Raw genomic sequence first — 13,850 nt, 5'->3', positions numbered from 1 at the left:
TCATACTTCAAAAAAAAAAAAAAGTTGGAAAACTGCTCTGGAAGTCAGGGAGGAAGAGAAAAAATCCTTTTAGTTAAGTTGTGTGATTAGCCAACAACGTATCCCCACAACCACATTTTTCTAACACTATCTTGCTAAGATGATCACTCACATCTGCCATGTTTTTCAATGTGTTTTTTTTTCTTCCCAGCATTGAGAATGATTATGCATTTATATCACATCAGATAAACAAAAGCATAAACTCCATTTGAGAAACAGGAGAAAACTTGCAAAACCAGAAGCCACCAGTTTCTATCTCTGTTGAGTTTATTTTATATATTTACTCAACTTCTTATACTGCCAACTAACAAATTTCCCAGCAGTTTAGTCTATCTTGATCCTTAATCCTGTTACTGCTAATTTGCATGTTTACATTAGCCGGACGACTAGATATTGTTAGTTGGAATACAGAAAGTAATTAAATAATATTTAATGCAATCAGACACAAAGCGTCAGCATGGCTGACAGGCGGGCAACTATCTGAACGAGAGATGTCATATGAGCAAAAAGAATGGAGGTGTATTGAAGGCCAGATGTGTACGTGGCATCTGGCCTGTCCTTGCCCTTCAATTAAGGTGCAGATGTGAGGTGGCGTGGTTCGTGATAGCCAGCCTCCAGTGCTGAAGTTCCATTCAGCTCTTGTTCTGGTTTTTGGTTTCATATAGGATAGCAAGAAGTGTTGTCTTGATTCAGACATTAAAATATCTTCCTTCTTTTTTAAAAAAAATATTTTAATCTTGACAATATGCTTTAAAATTCTGCATCTTCTTTTCAAGGTCCTATATTTAACTTTGGGAGCAGGGAAGAAATAACTCTAATAACTTTTTTTTATTAGTATTACAACTTGCTCTTTAATGTAACACTAATGCCACTCATGGAAGCATAACTCTTCTTAATTTAACTTCTCTTTACTTCAAGAGCAAAGAGATAAAGAGACAAGAAGTGATAGATGCATTTTTATCAGATTATTTTAGGCTGTGTGCCTGGAAAATTGGTGTTCATAGCATCTGTGTGGCAAGGCGCTCTGCTTCCAGGCTGCTTTCAGTAATAAAGTATTAAGTTGGCTCTGTCAACCAAAGTGTTATTTTGATGCTCATATTCCCTATTAGTTTTTCAGTGGTCCGAACAAGCTGTCTCAGAATGGAATGAAATTACACATCGCCATTTCCAGGGTCTAATAATAGCTGGTACAATCTATCAATCAGGTCAGCCATATTTCCTAATGAGGGTCAGAAAGAGGGAGGGAACTGCTGGAGGGAAAGAATTCATATTCCTAGGGTTCTACCTCCCAACAATTATTATTTCTGCTGATTTTTCCCCCCACTCCAATTGAGTACCAAAATGAAATATTAGGACTGCACATAGAGCAATGATGCAAGGTCTGAAGAATTCGTGATTTAATTGTTGTGAAACTTAAGGGTCTCCCACAAGTTATTTGAAGTTATTCATGACAAGTGTAATTGCTGATTGTTTTGTTCCCGTGCAGTCCTCGAAAGGTGGATTATATAAACTGCCTAGTTTGAAAATACTTCATCTGAACAGAATGGAAAGTTGTTCCACTGTTGATGGTGGTGGGAAGGTTAATAAGAATAATACTCCCCACTTAATTACCTGATCTGTATTTTAAGACTATCAACACTCTGACTGGGAAAGGATAGAGAGATCTGTGTGTCATCTTGCATATTTTCCATCCACATTGAGGTACTTAGGCCTTAACCTCATGTGACTCTTTTCTAGGCAACAAAAAACAAATATTATAACTGCATTCTGAGATAATGACTGCATTTGATGAAAAGGTGTTAGTCCTTCTCACAATAAGGACTCCCAGCAGAAGGACATAGTTGCCTTCTTCTTCCAGATAGTCATATTCATTGTGAGAAGATCAAGAGGGGTAGACTTAAGAGTGATTGCATGTATCAATGATTAGGTAAATGTAAAGGTTCCCCTCACACATATCTGTTAGTTGTTCCTGACTCTAGGGGACTCTAGGGGACAGTGCTCATCTCCATTTCATCTCCATGGTCATATGGCTGGCATGACTTAATGCCAAAGGTGCACAGAAAGCTGTTACCTTCCCACCAAAGTGGTCCCTATTTTTCTACTTGCATTTTTATGTGCGTTTGAACTGCTAGGTTGGCAGAATCTGGGACAAGTCACGGGAGCTCACTCCGTTACGCGGCACTAGGGATTCGAACTGCTGAACTGCTGACCTTTCTGATCAACAAGCTCAGTGTCTTAGCCACTGGGCCCCCTTGTAATCAGTGATTAGAAGAGGTCTATTGTTAGAAGAATAAAAGGTTAGCACCTATCTATATGTTGTTTGAAGGAAGAACCCTTTGAATTATTAAATAGTATTTTACATTATTAAATATTACTATTTGTATTTATTGTGAATATTAATAGCAAAATGAATATGCATTCCTTATATTCAAAATAATACGTCGGAATAAATCACTGCAAGTTTTATATGTAGTATAACATGTTTAAACACATAATCAGTCGATAATATGTTGCAGAGAGTCCCAGTCATTTATAGCATCAAAACTGATCTACAATCTCTTGGCATTATACAATCTTCTGTTATTTCCTTCTCTTAAAGGAAAACAAAAGGTTCATTAATAAGTTAATTTAATTTAATAAAAAAAATAAGAAACATTTAATAGATTTGCAAAGCTTTTTCCAATTAGGACATTCAGTTGAAAAGACATACTTTTCATGTTTTATTGGAAATGGGCCTAAACTTGTTATAAAAGTAGCTATAAATTCAGCCTGTTTTTTTTAAAAAAAATATATATTTTCGTATCAAAGGACTTACTGTATCTGAAAATTATCAATTACCACTGCTTTTATTCTGTCTAAAACTATCAGGGAATCAACTTCCAAGAATATTTGAATGCACTATTCTTCCAGAAATGACAAGAACTTCTTCAAACCTGTAAACCTTCAATCAGAGGGATAATTTTAACATACTTTGAAGAGGCTTGAATTGCTCACAATACACAGTATGCATGAAAGGTGTTTTAGGTGTTCAGTTCATAATGGTACGAAGAACAAAAACAGAGCATACAGTTCAGGAAAGAATGACATTATCACCTCACTGGCAGTCTCTTCTAGAACGCCCAAGTTTGATTATCTTAGGTATCAACAATATGACATTCCATGCAGCTCATGGCATCTACTGCCCTTATAGCATATGGAAAGTCTTGAAAAGTGCACTTTGAATTGACAGGGAGTTTGGTGTGTATAGCTAGGTTTATAGTTTCTAGAAACCAATACAGCCAGAAATAACATTTCCAGAGATCCCAAACATAATTCATGGAATACAGGATACATTCTAAACCTCTTGTGTTTTCTCAAAGGCAAATGTAAAACTTATAGTGGATATACTTTTAGGAACTTTTAAAACTACCAGGGGAAAAATCATCCGGCCACTACACCATAACCCTGAACACTACTCTTCACATGGCCTGTCCCTTTTTGCTCCCCCCCCCCCACTTATACAATGTGTGTTAAAAGGCAGCAATACAGACTATAACTGCTGGCTTCTAGTATTCTGTCTCATCTAGAAGTCTAGCCTTCTTTTGCCCAATTGTTCTGTGGAGAAGTGATGATTAGTTATTTCATGTTCCTCCATAACACCCCACATCCCCCTCCCTCTCTCCCTCCCTCTCTTTCTCTCTCTCTCTCTCTCTCTCACACACACACACAAACACACACACATACCAGGAAGGAAGATATGAAGAAAAATGGCAAAGGACTACAGCTATCATTTATTATTTACTTATGTTTGTCACATTTTTTATTTATTGTTATTCACACAAAGACACGTTTTGAGATGGGTGGCCGTATAAGTTTGTGTACACATATACATCTAAGTAGGATCTGCAACAAAGGCAATAGCAGGATAAAAGCACAGGATAATCTCTACTGGTTTAGTACCCCTGCCTTCTGCAACAACAGCAGACAATTTAGCACTTGCAGACCCGTCTTTTATGATTTTATTACATCTTCCATGAACTCGTTTAATTAGCAGTGTGTATTTTTCTTATCAGATAAGAGAAGACTTAACAAGGATAGTAGGGAAAACTCTGAATGGTGTCATTGTTTTTGCTCACTTAGCTTAAAATAACCTATTGCGGGCGTCCCGGAGCTTGCAGCCCCACTAATGTGAGCGGCAAGCAATGGTGCTAGCAGCCCTACTCACATGAATGGCACACACTGACACTTGCAACACAATGCGCATGAGTGGGGGTGCCAGTGCTCACAGGCCCACTTATGCGAGTGGCAGGCACGTGTGCCTGCTGCTCATACAAATGAAGCTGTGGGGGGGTGTACGCGACTGCCCCTTACCCCAAACCATCCCCTCTACTCTCCCAGGAGGCCAACCTGAAAAGGTTGGTGAACACTGTCCTATGATGCCCGTTAATACCACACATTAATGTGTCTAACTTCAAAGATATGGGGTTAGTACAAATCTGAGGTATCATAGGCAGTATCATAGGCGAACTCTGCCCATAGACTGGAATTCAATCCTGACCAGGCTCAATATTGACTCAGTCTTCCATTTTCTGAGGTCAGTCAAATTAAGACCCAGATTGTTGAGGGCAACATGCCGACATTGTAAACTATCCAGAGAGTAGTATAAAGCAGTATGGGGTAGTACATAAGTCTAAGTGCTATTTCTATTACTGTTGAAGGAAGTTTAGGTTACATTTTAGCTTAAATAACTTTTTCATTTGGATCCCACTTCATTTGAGGATGCTGTTCCATGTCTAATACTCATCAGCCCGTTTCGTCCCATGCCTCTCCTTAAAAGGCTGATCTCCCATCAGCATCATCCCAGTCGCTTGCAATGGATGGTTCCCAGGGTGATAAAGATTCAGGAGACTGTGGTGTAAATAGCCAGATGCAAACTCCTATGTTATCAAAGAAAAGTCCCACCAGGTCACCTGAAAGCAGTTCGAAAGAATATAAAGCAGTCTCTACTCTAATGCACTTTGGGAAATCCTGGCTTTAGATGGGAAATATTGCACTTACTGGAATTCTTAAGCCACCTCTTTCTTCTCAAAAACTGTTGCTAAAAAGCCTCTATGGGAACTGCGCTTGCAAAGTAATTGTTTTCTACTCAGAAAATTGCCAAGAGCCCGATGTTAACATTTGGACATATTAGCTTTGTGATGACTTTTTCCCAAAAGGAGTGGAAAACTTTCTATGGAAATTTGAAAGACCAAAATTATTGGCTCTTTATTCAAACTATATTTTCAAGATGTTACTGCAGACAAAAGGTAGATATACGCCTTCTCCTTTGTGTGTGTGTGTGTTTTTTTTCCAGACATCAATAAATAATTTGCCTAGGCTTTCTAAAAACAATTCTGTTGAATTTATAATGTTTGCAGTTGTAAGTCAGAATTAGCACAGAGCATAAAATGTTATATGTTAGAAATGGGTAAATTAAGTTGGCAAAAGTGGAGCCCCAGTGCAAAACTCGACCCTTTGGGGTGCAGCTTCAGCACATCGAATTCCCATAAATACACAGTCTCACTTCATCATTAATTCAAGATGCTGAATCAATTCCATGGGAACTATCAATTCATGACTTGTCAGTTCAATTAAATCAATCAAATTGCCCATCCAAGTTATATATGTACTGTATGTATGTATGTATGTATGTATGTATGTATGTATGTATGTATGTATGTATATATGTATGTCCCTTATGGGGGGAGAGGGTCTGTGTGTTCCTCTGTCTTGGATCTTCTACCCGAAGCTTGGATGTTTGAGGGTTCTGCACAGGATCTTAGCTGTTTCTAGCGCTGAATTATTCTGGACGGAGAGATCTGATGTTGTTCCTGGGAATCTGTGGGAGCTTTTCTCCAAGTTTAGGAGTCACCACCTTGAATGCTCCTACCAGTAATGGGATCACTTTGACTTTCCACATTCTCTCCTCCTTCAGGCCCTGGAACTTCTCCTGTTTCTCATACTCCTTCTTCCTGGTTTTATTGTCACTTGACCCTACTACATCTACCACCACCAATTTCTTTGGGTCCTTGTCTAATACCACAATGTCAGGTTGATTGGCTAGTACTTAACTGTCTGGTTCTGGAAATCCCACAGGATCTTAGCTCTTTTATTTTCCACAATCTTCTATTGGCATTCCCATTTAGATCTAGGAGGATCTAGTCCAGATTCTGTACATATATCCCTGTACACAATGCTAACTAGTTGGTTGTGTCCTTCAGTGGATGCTATCCCTACCTATATCTTACACCCTGTCACTATAAATATATGGTCAAGTATTTAGCAAACTGTCTCAAGCACTCCTGATTTGAATCAAATATCCAATTAAAGCTTTGATTTCAATGACAACTTGATTGAATCAGCTTCATGTGAAACTGTGGAACTGAATTTTCAAACAGCTCTGAGTTCAAGGAGACCAGAATGAAAGTGGGAATAAACAATAAAACTAGAACTAAAAAAATAATAGTGAACCGTCAAGAGAAAAACAAAAGTGAGAATCAATAGGAAAAAAGGGACACGTGAAAAAGAAAATACATTGTAGGTAAGGAAACACTATTAATAGCAAACCACTCATGGGAACAGACTAAACCAAAAAGCCAGAACATATTCACTTTGTTTATACTTGGTAAGCCCTACAAACTGCAATAACTAATTATAATAAAGAGTAATGTTAAACTAGATATTTTGGTATATTTCAGTTGTTTACATATCTCAGTTGCATGGTTCCTCCCTTTTTCCTGTAGTATAAACTTGCAACCTCAGTCTTAAAATCATTAAATTGTACTTGGCTCTTCAAAAAACTTTTTGAATTTATTTTGCCACAGTATAGAGACGGGGGGAAGGAATGCAGTGGCTCTGTGGCTAAGATGCTGAGCTTGTTGATCAAAAAGGTCGGCAGTTTGGCAGTTCGAATCCCTAGCGCCGCGTAACCGAGTGAGCTCCCGTGACTTGTCCCACCTCTGCCAACCTAACAGTTCGAAAGCACGTGAAAAATGCAAGTAGAAAAATAGGAACCATCTTTGGTGGGAAGGGAACAGTGTTCTGTGCCCCTTTGGCATTTAGTCATGCCAGCCACATGACCACGGAGACGTCTTCGGACAGCGCTGGCTCTTCGGCTTTGAAACAGAAATGAGCACTGCCTCCTACAGTCGGGAATGACTAACACACATGTGCGAGGGGAACCTTTACTTTATAGAGCAGGGATGTCAAACTCACATCATCACGGCAGCATCACGTGACGTATCATGACTTTTTTCCCCTTTGCCCAACCGGGCATGGGTGTAGTCAGCATGTGACACGTCCAGCCTGCAGGCTGGGAGTTTGACAGTCTTGGTGTAGAGTACTGGATCTGAGCTGCAAAAATCCATAGGACTACAAGGTAGAAAAGTGACTTCTTTGGTACCTCTCTGCAGTTTTTGATATCTCTCTGCAGTCTTTGGTAGATCTCTGCAGTTTTTCCATACCAATCACTTATCATTGGGCTATTTCTGAACAAGATGCATTGTTCTTCTAGAACAGTGGTTCCCAAACTTGGCAACTTTAAGACTTGTGGACTTCAACTCCCAGAATTCTCCAGCCAGCTCTGCAGAGCTGGCTGGAGAATTCTGGGAGTTGAAGTCCACAAGGCTTAAAGTTGCCAAGTTTGGGAACCACTGTTCTAGAACTGCAAGGTGAAGTAGGATGAAGTTCTCTCAGTGCAGTGAAAGTGGGGCCTTTTCTTTTTACTTACTAATAAGCTGGATATTTTGGAACATAGCCAAAACAGTGCTTCTCAACCTTGGCAACTCTATTTATTGAGTGTGTAGCCTACTCATCTCACTGTCACAAGACTTAGGGAGGCTTTGCAATGCGCATACTTTAACTTCCAGAATTGCCCAGCCACCAATTCTGGGAATCGCAATCTACACATCTTAAAAGTTGCCCACATTGAGAAACACTATTGTGGATAGACTCAAGCTCATAAATAATCCAGGTGTATCTGTGAAATATCAATGTGAATAGTCTGCAAAAGAGTGCAGGAATAGACAAAATTTGTTGCCTTCCCATTGCCCCAATAAAATATATAATAATTGTTCATAAAAGTAGCAGAGCATTTGCATAATCTACTAATCTTGCTTTCTATTAGACCTCTGTTTTAGGTCTCTGCTTGTCCTTTGTTTCCAGGATTGGAACTGGGTGAACTTATTCCTGGCATACATTGTTGGCACCAGGAAAGGAAAGCTGTTTTTAATCTACTGGATATGGATCTTCTGTACTCAGCGTACAGTACACCCCTTTTTTTAAAATTGAAGAAGTTAGAATTCTTTTAGTTTAGTCATCACGCTGTACAAGGACAAACTTCTCATTTTGAAAATAAATGGTCTTGAGTATTCAAAAGATCCTTGGTCACTCGTAAGGTTCACCCAGTTCTCCAAATATAAATGCCAGATGTTCTGCTGTCATGAATATCTTCAAATATTACAAAAGTCAGTTTATGAAAATATCTGCTCCCAGCACCAGATCTTTTGATCTTGCTTCGGAAGGCAGAATCTTGTAGAAAAGCTAAAACTGTGGTAAGAACCCCACTAAAACTTTGACAGCAATTGTTAAAGAAGTGCAGTATAACCAATATGAAACCATCATAGCATTCCTCATAAATGAGGGGTTTTAAATAGTTCAGAAACAACTCTGGATTTGTCTGAACTCATAATATTAGATGGTTTGAGAACTTATTTCTGGCTGTCCACAAATTTTTAAAGAAACCCAAAACAAAACCTAGTTTTTTTACTTTTGCAAGCAATGTTTTGAAAAACCTGAGTGTATATGCATATAAAGGCATTTATCCTGTAGTAGATAGACAATGGATAGAATTATATATATTTAGATATATAGTCTATAAAACATTGTATATATCCCCTCCTATCCTTACATGAAACACAAACCCCCAACCAATCAGAACACACCTCCACCCAATCAGAACACAGCCAAGCTCCCACCCAATCAGCTCAAACCCCTACTGGCAGTTAAAAGGAAGAAACAGCCGAGATCTCACATTGTTCCTGGAAGCACGAAGCCTGAAGATGACGAATGAGACTTCGTCGAAATGTTGCCAAGACACCTCCAATTTTACGCGGGAGAAAACCCGAATAACCAAAGACCTACATACTAACACCCGCGAAAACCTCAGAAATATATATATATATATATATATATATATATATATATATATATATATATATATATATATATATATATATAATAGAGTAGAATAGAATAGAATAGAATAGAATAGAATAACAGAGTTGGAAGGGACCTTGGATGTCTTCTACTCCAACCCCCTGCTCAGGCAGGAAACCATACACCAGTTAAGACAATGGCTATCCAATATCTTCTTTAAAACTTTCAGTGTTGGGGCATTCACAACTTCTGGAGGCAAGTTGTTCCACTGATTAATTGTTCTAACAATGATGAAATTTCTCCTTAGTTCTAAGTTGCTTCTCTCCTTGATTAGTTTCCACCCATTCCTTTTTGTCCTACCCTCAGGTGATAAGTTTAATAAGTTTTTTATGTTTTATAAACTATATATCTTATGTAAGTATGTTCATTCTTTATATAGATAATACAGCATCACACACAAAGTATAATTAGCAAGCTTTTAGAACACTTCCACTAGTGGAATAAAATTCAAGCAGGAAAATTGAACTCAAAAGCAATTCAGAAAGTTTTGAGAATATTCAAGATGTTGTTTCCTTATTAAGAGTAAAATGAAAAAGCTGTAAAATGGAATGGATAATTTTGGAAGGAGGCATGTTTGATTGGTTGCTAAACAGGAATATTTCATCCTGCAACATGAAAGAGAATTTTCCACTTGTCATTTGTTAGTATTCACACATCAAACCAATGGTTGACATGCTAGTGTCAATAACAGGATGAAAAGTTGACAATTCTATCCCTTCATGCAAAAAGTCCTTTATTTCAACACATCAGGGCAATACAAGCAATAACTTAAATATTAACAAATATTTAAAGGGTTACCATTGTTTAAAAATTACCTTGCTGGAATGTAAACACAGACATAGAATCTGCTCACAAATTAGAGATGGCTGCAAAGCTAATTTCTTTTATATAATATAAAAATTGTGTTTCTGGGAGGAGAGACTTTCTGATTTTTTTTATTTTTTTGCAAAAAATGGAAGTCTCTTGCAGTGGCATTAAAACTGCTTGATACATTAGGAGTTTAATATTTGTGATGGTCTCATTTAATCTAAATAACAAGCTTTTGTTGGAAAGAAAAATATTTTGCTCTCCTGTACCAATATTATGAGCACTGAAATAATATTAACTGTTGCAGTTGTCTTGTTTTCCTTTGGGGTGGGAAAGGCATTTTTGACCACCTTATCTTAGTCCTTAAGCCTATAAATTTATTTAATACAATTGTTCTAAATCCAAGTCTTTTGTAAATATATAATACTTGGGTTCCAGACTGCAAAGAAAAATAGGACAAACCCATTTTTGCAAATTATGTGTTTAAATATATTTAAACTTTAAATTCAAGTTGCTCTGCATAAATATTTGCACACAAGGTATGGGCATGCAGAGAACAGAAATATGTTGACTTTGTGACAACTATACCCTCTGTTATCTCTCTCAACATTTAACAGAAAATCACATTTAACTTTCTTATAAATCTTCTTCCTTCCTCCCTCCCTCCCTCCCGTCCTCCCTTTTTCTCACCCATTATTTATTTTTAAAAGTTTCCTTCTTTCTTCCTGACACATTTCCAGAGAGACAAAAATATCCCGAAACCTCCTGTAGAAGAATAGCACAATAGCAGAAACAAAGCACATGATAATAATAAAATGTAATTTGACTGAAAGCAAAAAATAAATAAATAAAATGTAACCACAATATATGAGGAAGATGTAAGTTCCTCCCGTCTCCATTAGGAGAAGACATTCGTGGTTTGGGAGCACATGGGAAGAAGAACTAGAAAGCAGAAGAGAAAAGATGAATCCTTTCTCCCTCGCATTTTCTTACTAAATTCCCCATGCACAGAGATAACCAAAAGCAGAACAGGAAGGAAATGAAACAGCAAGGTTGATGGTGGCCTGAGGCTCTGTGGTTTCTTCCCCAAACCCCCCAAAACTTTAACCTTAGACAGTCTACTCTCGACCTCCCCATTCCTAAGAGGTCTGTAGGGGGCGTGCATAAGCACACCAACATTCCTACCATCCCTGCCCTAATATTCCCTTTTCATGTATTCATAATCATGTTTATACTTATATCAAAATAAATAAATAATAAGTAAATAAAATGTAAAATTTGTATATTACTGATTTACCTGTTGTATTGCTAGTTTATCTACTTGATTAATGGATGCAAACATTCAGATGATTTTTTCCAGATTACTTCAAGCAGATAGAGATCATATCCTCTATCCATCCCTATCATATACTAACAGAGCAATCTGTTCCATTCAGGAATTAATAAGGAAATTATGTGTACAATCTAAAATCAGGGAAGGAAATCCTTACAATGAGGACACGGATCTTTCCCCATGATATCTCTCACCTATCCTTAGTCAAGTTTTACTGACCTCAGCCATTTTATTTCCATTCATTGCAAAAAGAAAGAATAGAATCCAGTAAAAATATTTCAGCTGTATCAAAACCACAGAAAGAGAAGGTTTCAAAAAAAAAAAAAATTGCAGGAAGTCTAATTTGTAGTACAACTGTGCTCAGCATTAAGCCATTGCTTAAACTCCGGTCAAATTGATGTTCTGAGTATATAAGGCAGAACATGGTTAAGTGTTCATTACATTCCATTTTAAATGAGTTTAAGCCACAAAAGGCCAGAACCTGAACTTGCAAGTAACAAATTAAAGGGAAAACATTTGGGGAGAGACAACAAAAATATCGAGCCTTGGGTAGTTTTCATGAATGCATGTTTCAATAATTTAAATGTTGTTCAGAAATGAGCTGTTGAGTTCATGGTGTTCTCCGAACTTAGTTGTTTTCCTGAAGATGTTTCATTAGCAGGGTAGATAACATCCAAGCTCAGACCACATCAAGATGAATTTAAGATGATTACGCACCATGAATGTAAGTTCCCATGGGGTGAGCCATTAAGAATGCTTTATGAGTTGACAAGACCCTTTGAATGCAGCCAAATGTACATATCTGTGTATTCCTCTTTCATTTTTTTAAAAAAAGTATTTATTTTATCAAGCATGTATAACAGATATAAGTGTAAACATGATTATGAATATAGGAAATGGATACAAATAAGTGGGGAGAGTAGGACAGGGATGGAAGGCAGGCTGGTATCCTTATGCATGCCCCTTACAGACCTCTTAAGAATGGGGTGAGGTCAACAGTAGGTTGTGGGGGTGAGGGGATTAAACCACAGAGTCAGGTAATGCATTCCAGGCACTGACTCCTCTGTTAACGAAGTTGTATTTTCTACAATTAAGTTTGGAGCAGTTTACCATAAGTTTGTGTTTATTGTGTTCTTGTGTATTGTTGTGGTTGAAGCTGAAGTAGTCATTGACAGGTAGGACATTGTAGCAGATATTTCTGTGTACCTATGCTCAGGTCAGACTGAAGGCGGCATAGCTTTCATTACATTTCTTAGGTTTAAGCTAGTCATTGTACCAAGTGCATATGAACAATTATCTCCTATAGTCTGATCTACTGAATCAAGCTTTTGGATGCCGGTTTAAATCATGCCAGATAAATACTTTCTATTCCATATCATTTTCATATGATTTTATTTATACCGCAGTTCAGTCCCATTCCATTGCGTTTGCTTTAATCTGCTTATGCATTTTAAAATGTCTCACAAGAGGTAATTAAACATTTTTAATGTTTTTATATCCCGATAGCTGCTGTTGTGGGATGTAAAAATGTTTAAGTATTTAAATGCACACTTCGATGCACATAAACTGTCAGAATTTTCAAACAGGAACTAACAAATTCCTTTTTGAGGGTTAATTCTTCCATCTCTAAAAAAAATAAATCCAGAAAAAACTTCCCCCTAGTGATAGGAAGAAAAAACAATTCTGTGAGGTTTTATGGATATTTTTATCCTATTTCTAATTTTAGGATAGGGGAACCTGAAGAGGCAGCATTGCACTTCAGGACAGAGAAACTAAACTTATTTTTTCTATTTGTTCAACCTTGGTAAAAATTTCACCTTCTCCCTACATTCTAAAATTAATATTTTAAAATCTTGTTCCAGATTTCCATCACCCTATTGTAATGGCTGGATTACTTATTATAGTGGACAAACAAGAGGAACAGGGGAAAAAAATAATCCTAAATATGTGGGATGAAATGTTCAAATGATCATTCTGTCCCTGAATCTCTCAAACAATTAAAAAAAGGGTAAGTAAGAATGACAAGCATTTATAACTCCCCCTCCCTTTGGAGTATTTAATGGGGAAGAGAAGGAGGAGGAAGAGGAGGAAGAGGATGTGGGAGGATGTGGGAAGGAGGAAAAGCGAAATTAGGGAAACTAGGGCTGGAGAAAGCTTAGAGAATGGCTGTGAACCTTCCTACTGCCAACATTAGATTAAAATGCTTATACTGTTTATAAACAAAAACAACTTTCTTCCTTCATTAAAAGTTGTTTCGGTTCATCCAACATCAGCTCTTGCAGTGAAACACGAATGCTTTTGGAACTATGAAACACCAGGCCATTTTCTCTTTGCTGGGGAGATGGTCATCTATGGGTAGTAAGAGGAAGAAAGATTTAAAAGAAGGAAATATTGGCAAAGAATCAACAGCAGCCCAGAAAGGAGTGATGCAAGCTGG

Source organism: Thamnophis elegans, chromosome 11 (assembly GCF_009769535.1).
Source record: "Thamnophis elegans isolate rThaEle1 chromosome 11, rThaEle1.pri, whole genome shotgun sequence".
Classification (NCBI taxonomy): Eukaryota; Metazoa; Chordata; class Lepidosauria; order Squamata; family Colubridae; genus Thamnophis; species Thamnophis elegans.
Note: the sequence above shows the minus strand (reverse complement) of the source record.